This window comes from Hesperophylax consimilis, chromosome 9 (genome assembly GCF_061612785.1).
Source record: "Hesperophylax consimilis isolate HC1 chromosome 9, BYU_Hcon_1.0, whole genome shotgun sequence".
Classification (NCBI taxonomy): domain Eukaryota; kingdom Metazoa; phylum Arthropoda; class Insecta; order Trichoptera; family Limnephilidae; genus Hesperophylax; species Hesperophylax consimilis.
This window is the reverse complement of record NC_142844.1, coordinates 31,493,673-31,505,906: the sequence shown is the minus strand read 5'-3', so window position 1 is coordinate 31,505,906 and position 12,234 is coordinate 31,493,673. Positions and strand designations below refer to the sequence as shown.

The 12,234-nt window shown below is 33.9% G+C and overlaps 1 long non-coding RNA gene across 1 annotated transcript; it reads right to left on the bottom strand.

Moving 5' to 3' along the window:
• Positions 1-212: 212 nt before the first annotated feature.
• On the bottom strand, positions 213-2,639 carry LOC149421239 (uncharacterized). The gene is made up of 4 exons (XR_016302614.1): positions 2,090-2,639; positions 1,429-1,590; positions 1,099-1,197; positions 213-435 (listed from the first exon to the last, which is right to left on the bottom strand). It is a non-coding gene; the product is annotated as an uncharacterized LOC149421239 (long non-coding RNA).
• Positions 2,640-12,234: the final 9,595 nt, after the last annotated feature.

Here is a 12,234-nt window from a genome sequence, read left to right as displayed (position 1 = left end):
TTTAGCGTTTGACCCTGTGCATTTTGATGTTTTTATTAAAGCCGTACAAATAAATAGTGGTTACGATGAAATTACAGGTTCTGTAAAAATTCCTAGCATGTCTCAACGACTTTGTACGGCTATAAAAGATTGTACAAAGTCGTTGAGACATGCTAGGATTTTTTACAGAACCTGTAATTTCATCGTAACCACTATTTATTTGTACGGCTTTAATAAAAACATCAAAATGCACAGGGTCAAACGCTAAATCAAAGGTTGAAATTGAAGGTATGTTCGTTACCAGTTTAGTACAATATGGACATGAGTTTTTACGGTCATGCACTCGTGCTCATTTACTAGTAGAAATAGTGCTTCGAGTTGTAGTCGATGACACTTCGATTGCCTCCTGCTTCTCTAAATGATGTTGCTCATCATCGGCGTTGGAAATTTTCATATCTAAAAAGTAACAATACATTATTTAGCTTTCTTTAAACTTAATTAGTAAAACCTCAAATTATAAGAAAGCAGTCATTGTTGAATGAAACACTAGTATATATTGAATTATTTCGCGGATAAGCGATAAGCCGCCATAGCTCAGTGGTCAGAGCTGTCGACCGGAAATCGAGGGGACACGGGTTCGAGTCCCGTTGGCGTTATGTAAATCTCAATTATTTGTACCTATATTTTGTTAACTCGGATATTTTCTTATATTATTTTGTATAACATATATTTATCATATAAGATATAAGATCTGTATAATTAAAAAAATATATAAATAAATAAAGATGTACATTATTATCTGTAAAAGCCCTATGGGCGTTTAAATAAATAAATAAATAAATAAAATATCTTTTATCAGGAGATTTTTCAATGTGGATGAGTGTTTCAGGCGAATAATTATTGCTTTTAAAATAATTATAATTAAATTAAATTATTTAATTAAATGAAGACAATATTAGCATCACTCAATCTAAAATCTGAAACAGAAAAGATACGGTCACATCTGGGACTCGCACCGGACCTTCGGCTTTCTGGGCCGCACCTCTGACCATATAATAATCAAATTATATGTTACGTATTGATTGTTTCAAGAGTATTAAACATGTTTTCTGTAGATACCTGATTCTATCGAAGAAGTAACGTTGTTCGGTTTGTATAGTGAATCATCATCTTCGGACGTCGGCGGACTCCTTTCTAACATTACTTCAGTTTTGGTTTCTAAAATAAAGCATAATATATTATATATTTATCCAATAATAATATCTCAATGTAGTAAGTAAGTCATGTGCACAAATATGAAACCTAACCTAATATAATGACAAAACAACAGACTAATTAAGCATTTGCAACGGAATATTTAATTAGCAGCATTTCTGATATTACCTATAACAATTTACTATAAGCTAAGGTAGCTCTGTAATATTTCAGATTATTATCAGTGAATATTACCTGAATCTGAGGAAGTTTCATGGTTAATTTCTTCGCCCAGTATGCTCTGCATATTGCTGATGATTAAACTTTGTCCTTTGGAAATTAGCGAAAAGGGTGAAGACGAGATCATGTCGTCAGTACTGTTTATTGATGTACGTAAATCACTGGTTCTTGGAACATCTATAAAATATCAAGAACAAACACATTGAAACATACATATATGTACCTGCAGTTTTCTGTTTTTGCAAATTTTATTTCCACAAAGGAATTTGTTTAATTTGAATATGAACAAATTAATGGGTGATTATCCGACGTGTAAAACTTCGTTTTAACTTAATTATTTTAAGAAACAACTGTTTGAAAACAAAACATGCTTTTAAATGCATATTTTAGTATAGGAATATGGCTTTAGTTTGATTTGACATTTTTACCACAAGTTGTTAGGTTAGCTTTTTTGAATTTTGTTAATACATAATATATATCTATTATTCAAAATAATTTTACTGCTTGGGTTCTCAAAAAAGAAAGAAAAAAATCATGACCTATATAATAAAATACGGTAATTATTCTGTACTCATTTGATAAGCATAGATTAAAATTGTTAATATTATATTTATTATATTAATTCTATATTTTACAATTTAGGTTATTACCTATTTAGAAATATGTAATAGCTTACCGTATTTAAAATCCATTTCGCAAAGCTGAAAGATTTTATTAAATCTCCTTCGTAATAAAGCTAATAAAACGCAAAAACAAATCAACCTGTCAACTGATTCGTGATATACGAACATTGAATAACGGTAATATTTAATATTATCTGTTAGCCAGTTACAAGTCATTAAGTGTTTCAGAAAACTAACCTGAAGCTAGCTTCAAATGGACCAATACAAACAAACCAGCCTTGTGCTAGCAAACAACATCATTCGATAATGGGCTCTAAATAATATAACTTTAGAGGTTAATTTTGCATACAATTCTTGAGCCTTATAGTTCCTTTCGAATATTGTTTAGACCAATACGCAATGTCGTACGATAATAAGCTCTAAATAATATTACTTTAGAGGCTATTTTTGCATACAATTGTTAAAACATTTAATTACTTTAGAAAATTATTTGTACACCTGCGTTTGACACAAATAACGATGGCAACGTCGCTTTTTGAGATCAATGAAGTTAGTTTAACATACGATAGAAATAATTAACAAAGTCAGGTTGAATATCTGAGATAAAATCGCATATAGGAGCATATCTAATGCTCACGAAAATCGCACTTGTCACATCAAATTGAGTTGAAAATGCCACTGATCTCGTCTCGCCGAGACGATTAAAATGGCATTTAAATCTCAATTTGTCGATGATCAAGTAAGTGCTCAATGATCAAGTAAGTCGAAATGATCCAATAGTTCCGGTTATTTGCAGACGCTAAGATGTACAAAGTGCCGTATCATAAACCTATATATATATATATATATATATATTCCCTAGCACGGTCAGAAGTTGATAAGAAATTTCCACAAAAAAGCCCGCCAAATCTCCTTGGCTGTTTTACTATAATATATATATATATATATTATAGTAAAAATAATAATAATAAAATAAGAGGAAAATCAGAATTTAAAAACAGAGTAGAAAAAAGAAAATATATAATTTTAGATATTAAGAATATTAGATACTTATATTTATAAGGTCTAGAACCAAAAGTTACTAAGTCAGAGGCACGTTTGTTTCCGTTCAAATTTGTATGGAATTAACTTCTAGTTTTCTTCTATATTCTACATGGTCAACGTAATATTGAGGTTTTGGTCAGCTCTAAAATGTTTTCTGTCTCATTTGAGCAGCCACTTGAGAGGTCAACAAGAAGAATAATATTGATCAGCAAATAAAGTCAACCCTAAACTAACCTAACCGAACTGCATTACGGCATTCGTGGTGGAGGGGCAAAGCTCTTGACTAGCAATCCGGAGGTCGCGGGTTCACATCCCGACGTGGGAAAATAATATTATTTGATTTTTTTTTTAATACATAAAGTGGGTACAGGATGTTATATAAGTACATATGGTTACAAAATATATTTATGTTCGAAATCTCACCAATGAAGAAACTGGTTCTTGTGCTTGGTGAGCGAGTTACACTAATTATCAGAAAAATAGAATACCATTATGCTATAGGTAAGTATGTATATAATAGAAACAATTGAAACTTCTGGATTATCTTTATATGTAGTTGTACATATATAGTATTCTGTTACATACTAATTATTGTGTAATTAGGAACATCTAAATTTCACGAATTATGAATTAAATAAATAATATATACCGTATTTGCGGCAAGTTACAAAGTGGAAGCAGTAGCACATAAAACAAAACAAAAGTTTGAAATTTTAACACTGCCGACAAAAACAAAATATGATGTACAATCGATTTAACTCTTTGGGTCGCACTAAATAATCACGGTGCGCCAGCGGGTCTAATTTTCGTAGAATTTTTTTTTTCAAAATGATGTTTTTGTAAATCATACCGTTCTATCATATCATAACTTAATAAATGCATTAAATAAAATTTTCACAATAGCTAGTTATTAAACTGCGTTGTCCCAAAATATGTTACCGCTCAGATTACCACTAGATATGAGCATATGATATTACATAATTTAAAAAAATACAAACTTTTAAGTTTGTATTTTTTTGTTTATTTTTAACTATTTAATATTATTATTATGATATTACTCTTTTATTATCATAATTATGGTATTACAATATTATTTCCTAGATCCGCATATAAAACTAACCTCCTCCCAATAGACGTCGTGCAGAGAATAATTATTTAAATCATTTTAAGAAAACCTTCGGACTACCCAACTGACCGCTTATTCGAAGAATTTCAAGTACCTCCTTTTAAAGATCTGTACATTAAAATTCACAAATTAAATATCACAAAAGAAAAAGAAAAGTACCAATTTTTAACTGTAAGCCGTACTCGACTTAGATACATTTTTCCATGTCCAAAATTAAATACTTCCTTTGCACAAAATTACTATACATACCAAGGAAGAACATTTTTCAATCAACACCCCGAGGAAATTAGAATCATAAACGACACAAGCCAAGCTTTGAGCACTTTGAAAAAATATTTTTAAGATAAATTATCAAAAAAATGAATAATAAATATTCTACTTAAAAAGCAACTTCTTCTCCAAATATAGTATAAATAATAATAAAAATAATAATAATAATAATGGTCTTCATTCCAGAAACTAATTACATCATGTTATTTATATGTATGTAAATATTATAGCTACTAGTAGTACATTTTACTTACAATATAGGAGTATATATATATTTCTTTTCCTACTTCTCTTGATTCTGCGTAAAATACATAATGTAATATCTACAATAATATAATGTACACTCCTCTTCAAACCACAAGGAAATGCTTCTCTGGTACTCTTAATAAATAGTACTCTTCTATTAAATATTGTCATTGTAAACTGTAAACCTTATTACTTATGTGTACTTTTTTCTTTAATAAAAGAAAATATAATAACTAACGTAATAGTAATTATTCGGACTTGTGTGTGTTATTATGATATTAAAATATAAGTCAGTCCAATGTAAGAGGTAACATCTTTTCGGACAACCCCGTATTCAGAATGAAATAGCTTTTTGAAACTTTGCTGGATAATTTGGCACACAAGAGGTTAATAGATTTTTTTTCTTGCTAACCCAACATTTAAATGGCGAACGATTTAATTAATTCTCGGCAAAAATCAAATCTACATGGACGACATTTCTAGTGTACCTTCGTGTCTCAAGTGAACACACCTCTAAAATTATAACCAGACACTTATAAGTTATTATTAATAATACTCATAAATTATTCAATCAAGCCTTCAGGTGACAACATAATTACGTAGATACTGACACCTTGCAGACAAAAGACGCTGCCTTATTACTATAATACTAAAGACCTGTAATTCATACGTAAAAATATGATTATTTCGTCGCGCGTTATTTATAAAAAGATATTGAATAGATCCTGAATCACTTTTGAAACATTTTAAATAAAAATCGTAAATCTTAGAAAATAAGTTTCCTTAGTTAATACATTTAACCCGAACAATATTGATATCAATTGAAAGTACAGGGTTTTCCAATAAGAGGTGTCTTTTTGATATTCAATCGTAAAAAATCAATGGTTCTGTTTCTTGTGTGGCACGTAGCGCCGTCTTGTTGAAAGTAAACGTTGTCCAGATCAATACCATTCAATTTCGGCCATAAAAAATCATTTATCATCTCTCGATAGCGCAATCCATTCTCCGCAACTGTTGCTCCAGCATCATTTTCGAAAAAGTAAGTTCCAATGACTCCACCGGACCATAAACCGCACCAAACAGTCACACGTTGAAGATAAAGAGGCTTTTCAACAATAACTCTTGGGTTTTCCGAGCCCCAGATGCGACAATTTTGCTTGTTGACAAAGCCACCGAGGTGGAAATGGGCCTCATCACTCAAGATGATTTGCATTTGATTCACTCAAGTTGTTGAAGGGTGTATTATTCCATTTTTATTAATGACGTAGTTTCTACTTGTCAAATGTCAAAAAATGACAGCTTCAAAAGTAATATCTACCGAAATAGCGGGCTATTCAAAATAACACCTCTTATTGGAAAACCCTGTACGTTTAACAATCTCTTTTCGTTTTATTGTCTCATATCATTCTGTAATAGGTGCGATTTTTGTGACGCCGAGTGTATAATGGTATTATCAATCTTTAACCAATGATATTAGATTATAAATTATTTATTATATTACTCGTATGTACAAGTAAGGTTTTCATTTAAAGTAAAAGCTTTGTTATTTTACTTATTATCATTTTCTTTAGCACCTCTATCGTATAAATGTTATCTTAATATGACGCTTTTGTTACTCAAATAAAAGTTCTATTAAGTGTTTAGGGAGTCGAAACTTATTTTGGTGAATAGAGTATTTGTTGTCCTTTAAAATGTGACGGTTTTCCAGGGGTATGCCAGGTTAGGAGCTGTTTTAAAATTGACACAAAATCCTTGAGTCCTCTTGAAGTTCTCATCTTCAGGTCTTTTTTTACATTAAACCCACACGGGAGGCCCTGAGTAAAATAATTTATCTCGGGGCCTATGTCATCTTGTGTGGTGGGTCTTTTACAAGGGAAAGATGGAGAGGATGTTCTGGAAGGTAAAAGGTATGAAGGTTGGGTAGGTATTTAGGGATCAGTATGTCCAAGACTGATGGATGTATGAATATATCCCTCCCACTGCAGTGCAAGGCGATGAGTCGAGAGACCAGTTGGAGAGTTCAAAGGGTCTTCCCAAACCAGTCAATCCTGATATCCCGATCTGGTATGCCATTCAGCTGGTGGGTACACGCATCCTTAATACACCTCACCCGAGGAACCCGGGCACCACGTAGCGAACCACTTGCGGTGCCCTTGGCAGAAATGTTGGTTATCAAATAAACGTTTTTGGGGCGGCGGTACCTAAACCCGCCTTTCAAATTGGAATAATTTATCACTTATTTTACAAAGAAAACCAAATAATCTTGCAATTTCATTCATCATTATGAACCGTTATTTTACAGTACTAATAATTGCTAGAGTTATGTCCAATGTTGCAAAATAGTAATTTACTTCTCTTTAGGGTCAGTGATTGGTTTATCATCTGATTTGTAAGCTAACAATTTACTTTTCCTCTTGTTTGGCTAAAAAATTGGCTCAACATTGATTTCTTCAGCCAGCTCTCGAATATCGACAAAAATCTCAAATTCCTTGTGTTTTTTCAAACTACGGCTTTGTAGTTTTAAGCTTATTTACTATTTTTTCGCTTTCCTCTCATTATTTTTTTTTCTTCTGATTCCGTAAATTTTGCGCGCTTGCTGCCCCCAAAATTTTTCCAACCTATAGGCGGCCTCTAGTCTTATAAAGTATGTGATATTTTCGCCTCTTCGCCATTCTTTTATTTGTTTAAAACAATATAAAATTTTCTTCTCTCTTGGCTATGACCGATATTTAATTTTTTTTCTAAGGCTTTGCATATGTGTTCGCAGGGATGGAAAATTCTTCCCCTACAACACATAAGCCTCCATGAAAATTGGACCCTTTTCTTTGATATCTACAGAAAGCTACCTAAAGCTCTCTTGTACTATATATTTTTATAGACATATGTACTTAACTAATTAATACGTTATTTACGAACTTGAACGCAAATATTTCCGTATTTATATTGTAATTAAATTCCATCAAACGTTGTGTAATTTTTTGATTTATGATATAGGATTTTAATTACTTTCATTTTGTGGTAAACCTCTTGGTTCTGATCGAGGCGTTGAGTTTCAAAGTTGAATTGATCTTTCCATTGCAAACCTAGACTTAAATGAATTCTCTGAATGAGCTAACGTTCCTATTGTAACTATTCTGATTCCCTGCACCCTAACAAGGTCGTAGTTAATCGCAAGTAATAGATATTTTACAAGTTTATTTGGACAGGTAATTTAATATAAACTCAAATGGTTAATTGTTAGTAAATTTGGTTTGGTAAACTCTTGTGTCTGTTTGGCGCCACTCCTTTATGATTCTGCTGCTATAAGGTACATGTAAAGATTGATTTAATAGGTTAATGTAATTAGTTAATTGCATATTTGACGAACTCGGAATAGCCCATTTGCTGGCATAATTTGGCTCCTTCCTCCTGCAAGTAAACGAGATGATCGTGGGTCAACGAGAAATTCGCACAATCTTTTGACACGGTTCATTGATTGGTGCCTAAGTCACCGCGTCCCAATAAACCTTCCACGTCATCATGCACTGCCTTCAAGTTTCCCCTCGGGTCTCGATACCCCCAAATTCCGACCCCTCCTTGGACTACAATTTACTTAGGGCGAACCGGTTTCGTCCTATATACAATCATATACTCACGGTTGATGTGGACTTACGGGTCGTGAATCCTCATTCCACGTTTAAGAGAAAATGCGAGAATAGTCCAGAAGACCTAAAATGCAAGCTATATGCAGGTCCGCATTCTCCAGTAAACAGTGCATACGAATAAATATATGTATACATACAGTTTGGGAAAGGTTTATAACTTGCAATACAAGACTATTTGTCTCGCATCCCAAGCTCGGATCTCGTGCCAAGAACTCTGCGAAGTCCTAGGTTTGGTAACCGAATAAATACGTACTAATAGGGTGATACTAGTAAATACTAGTAGAATAAGGTCTTATTGATAGTTTGTTTTGGAGAGCTATCGAACTCCAGGCTTTTTGTTTGGTTTTGACGTTTTTATTTAAGAGAATCGTCATCTCTATTTGGTTTGGTTAATGGTCTTGTTGTAGGAGCGACCACTGCCTCCTATCTGATGAACTGTATTTGTTTTAAATTTTACCTCCAGGTTTCAACATTAATTTTGTTCATCCTATCCCGTGATTTTCCAATTGTTTCAAGTAGTTGGTTGCCACATTAGAGAGTACTCGACTCTCAAATGTCTCAGGCAACTGATGGGGTTCTGTATGAGCACCCAATCAATAATATTCAAATGTTTCGTATAATTATTCGATATAAATCTTACTAACCCGTGATTTTTCAATTGTCGATTGTGAATGATAAGTATTTGTAAGTACGCAGCTTCCAGCTGTTTCAGATAACTAATAAAAATCTATGCGACTATCTAATCAATGATATTTAAATGTTTCATGTAATTTTTCGATATAAATCTTGCTAACCCGTGGTTTCCAATTGTCGTTTGTGAACAATAGGCATTTGTGAATGACCCAAATCGCTCCACATTGCACAATGACATCCTGATGATTATCTAATTGCGGCCAAGGTCGTTTCCAAACTATGCAGTTGACCCAGTTCCCCGTATGTTTTTTATTTGTAAACAAATAATGTAACCATCTCCTGACACACTAACCTAAATGTGAGATTTGTTTATTTTAAAATTCCTTAGAAGTTGAGATGTTTCTTCCTTTCACCCTTTGAATTTAATTTTTTTTGTAATACCTAAGTGACCTTAGGCCACTGGCATTAAAATATCCTTAGAACTCTTTCTCCCTTCGGTAGCTACGAAGGCTACTCATGGTTCTCAAGTAATATATATACATTTATATAAAGACAAATGTACCTAGTTAATTAATACGCCGGTTACGACCTTCAACGTAACTCCCTCGTATTTAGTTGTAATTAAATCCCACCAAACGTTGTGTGATTTTTTTGCTTTATGGTATCGGGTTTTAATTACTTTGTTTGGTAACCCCTAGTTCTCTTTAGGACAGGGATGAAGTCAGAGTTGTTAATTTCAAAGTTAACGAATCGAAGTTGGATCAATATACCTAAAACCCCGTTTTCTCCATACTGTCTACCTCCCTTAATCTAATCTCCTTAGAAGTTCACCTAAGCCGTCCTCCCGACCTGTCATAAAACCTTAATACACAAAACGGAAGCCAAACATAATTTGTTAGTACATTGCAATCATAATTTGCTCTCCGGGGCCCTCTGGCTTGCCGTCCTCTCCTACTAGATGGGGTAAACATGAGACTAATTTCAAGCGTGTTAGTACGATTCAGTTGTTGCATATATGACGAACTCGGAATATTACTTTGCTTAGCAAGATCTGGCTCCTACCTCCTGCAAGACGTGAAAATGATCCGTATCGATCTGGGTTTTGCATGATCATCCGACCCAATCTCCTAGTTGGTGCCTCAGTCACCGTGTTCTAGTCGACCATTCCTGTGGCCGTCACATACTACGTCCAGGTCTCAACAGAGTCCTCACGCTTCCAGATCCCAACTCCTCCGAGAATTACGTCTACTTAGAACGAACCGGTTTCGTTCTATATGCAAAAATATACTTGCGGTTTTTGTGGAAAGCAGTTTCCTAGGCTGGTCCCCATCCTCTGAGAGGACGTGTATGTAGCCGTAGTGTATCATCCCGATAGTTACTAGACTACATACATCTCCCCTGCAGACAGTACATATGAAGAAATATATATAAATTTACTTTGTTTTGTTTTATAATCTGCAATGTACTATTTATACAGTACATCCCAGACCAAGCATCGCCGAGAAGGAGTTGTGAATTCCAACCAGTTCGCCTGATATATACATGCTAATATACACGTGAATAATTACGATACACATAATATATTACGATTTTTTTGTTCGATGATTTTATTTATAGAGATCACCAACTCCGTTTTGACCTTTGGCCACGTCCCCAGGCTCCCCCTTCTCCTTTCTGCCGCCCTGTTTATTCAAATTTTCCCTCAGGCACCACCTGATCTTGGGATCCTCCCGTTAAGTGAATTTAGCTATGTTCGTAGACTTCCAATCGCAACTCAAAATTTACTTCGATTATCCCTCAGGCACTGTCTGATTTTGGGATACTCCCGTTAAATGAATTTAGCTATGTTCGTAGACCCTCGATTGCTGCTCAAAATTACTTCAATTATTCTCAGACACTAGCTGATTTTTGGCTCCACCCGTTAAATGAATTTAGCTATGTTCGTAGACTTTCAATTGCTTCTCAAAATTACCTCAATTATTCTCAGACACTAGCTGATTTTTTGATCCTCCCGTTGAATGACTTTAGTTATGTACGTATCCTCGAAGTAAGCCTTTATTACCCAAGTAGCCATTCATTCAGCCGCCGTATTTTTTTTTTTTTCGAAACCAACTCCGCATTCCAGACTCAGCTGTTTCTAATGTCTCAGTTAATCTTCAAGGCCGTCTGCCCCTTCAGACCCTAATAAATCAACCTGTTTTTCAGCACAACTCGAGTCAATGCCCTATCCATTTTAAAGCCGGTTTGAAATGAATTTTTTTTTTCCTCCTTTGTATTATCGTGTTACAAAAAGTCGGTTCGGTTGACCCACTTATTTGAATTGTCCCCACGATAAATAGGTACTTTACCTACAATGAACTATAATGACCGATTCCGATTTCGGTCCTAATCCATGTAATAATTAATAATTGTGTTGTCTTGGAATAAATGATATTTATTTTTATCAACTCATGCATTTATTCATATATACGCATACATGTGTCATTTGATAAAACGTGACATAATTACGGTCCCTACTGGCGTTTTCCAAATAACTGCAGGAATAGTAGCCTCCATCCTTGGCCTGCAAATATATTATAATTGTGCAAATCACTTACCTGAGCCCCCCCCCTCCTCTAATCCACCGGGATAATCGACGGCAAAACAACCTGTTCTTTTGTCTCCGTCCACCTATCAATAATTCCTCTATAAGATTGTAAATGCCTAGCTTAACCGCGCACCCTGATTATCTCCTTGAATTGAGTTCTCTAATCTCCGTATTTTTTTTTTGTCCTTACTATTTGTTAAAACGAGGTATGGTTATTATTTATCGCACGTTAGTGGAGTACGCGATTTAATTTTCCCTTTTCATACCAGTATTAAAAGTATTATTATTATTTCTATCATTTTTGATTGAATTCGTGAGTTGACGTGAACACTGAATCTGAATAATTCTCCGAAGTCCGAAATTCTCTGGATCCGATATTAATTATTTTATCTTTAATTATTGTTGTTATCATTTTTTCCTAGCTTAAATTTCTCGCAACGAAAGATCGCGTTAATCTCGAATTATAGCCGTTTCCCCTCTCCCAACACTTCGTATTAACAACTCGGTTTATAACGCGACACCGTAGTGTCGTTTCCAATCCCTTACTCTTTTCACTGAATTTAAACTAATTAAAATTTTCAACCTTAATTTATTATTACGCCAAATACTGTGTTTAACTATTTCTTTGAAATTCTAAAATCCTCTAAG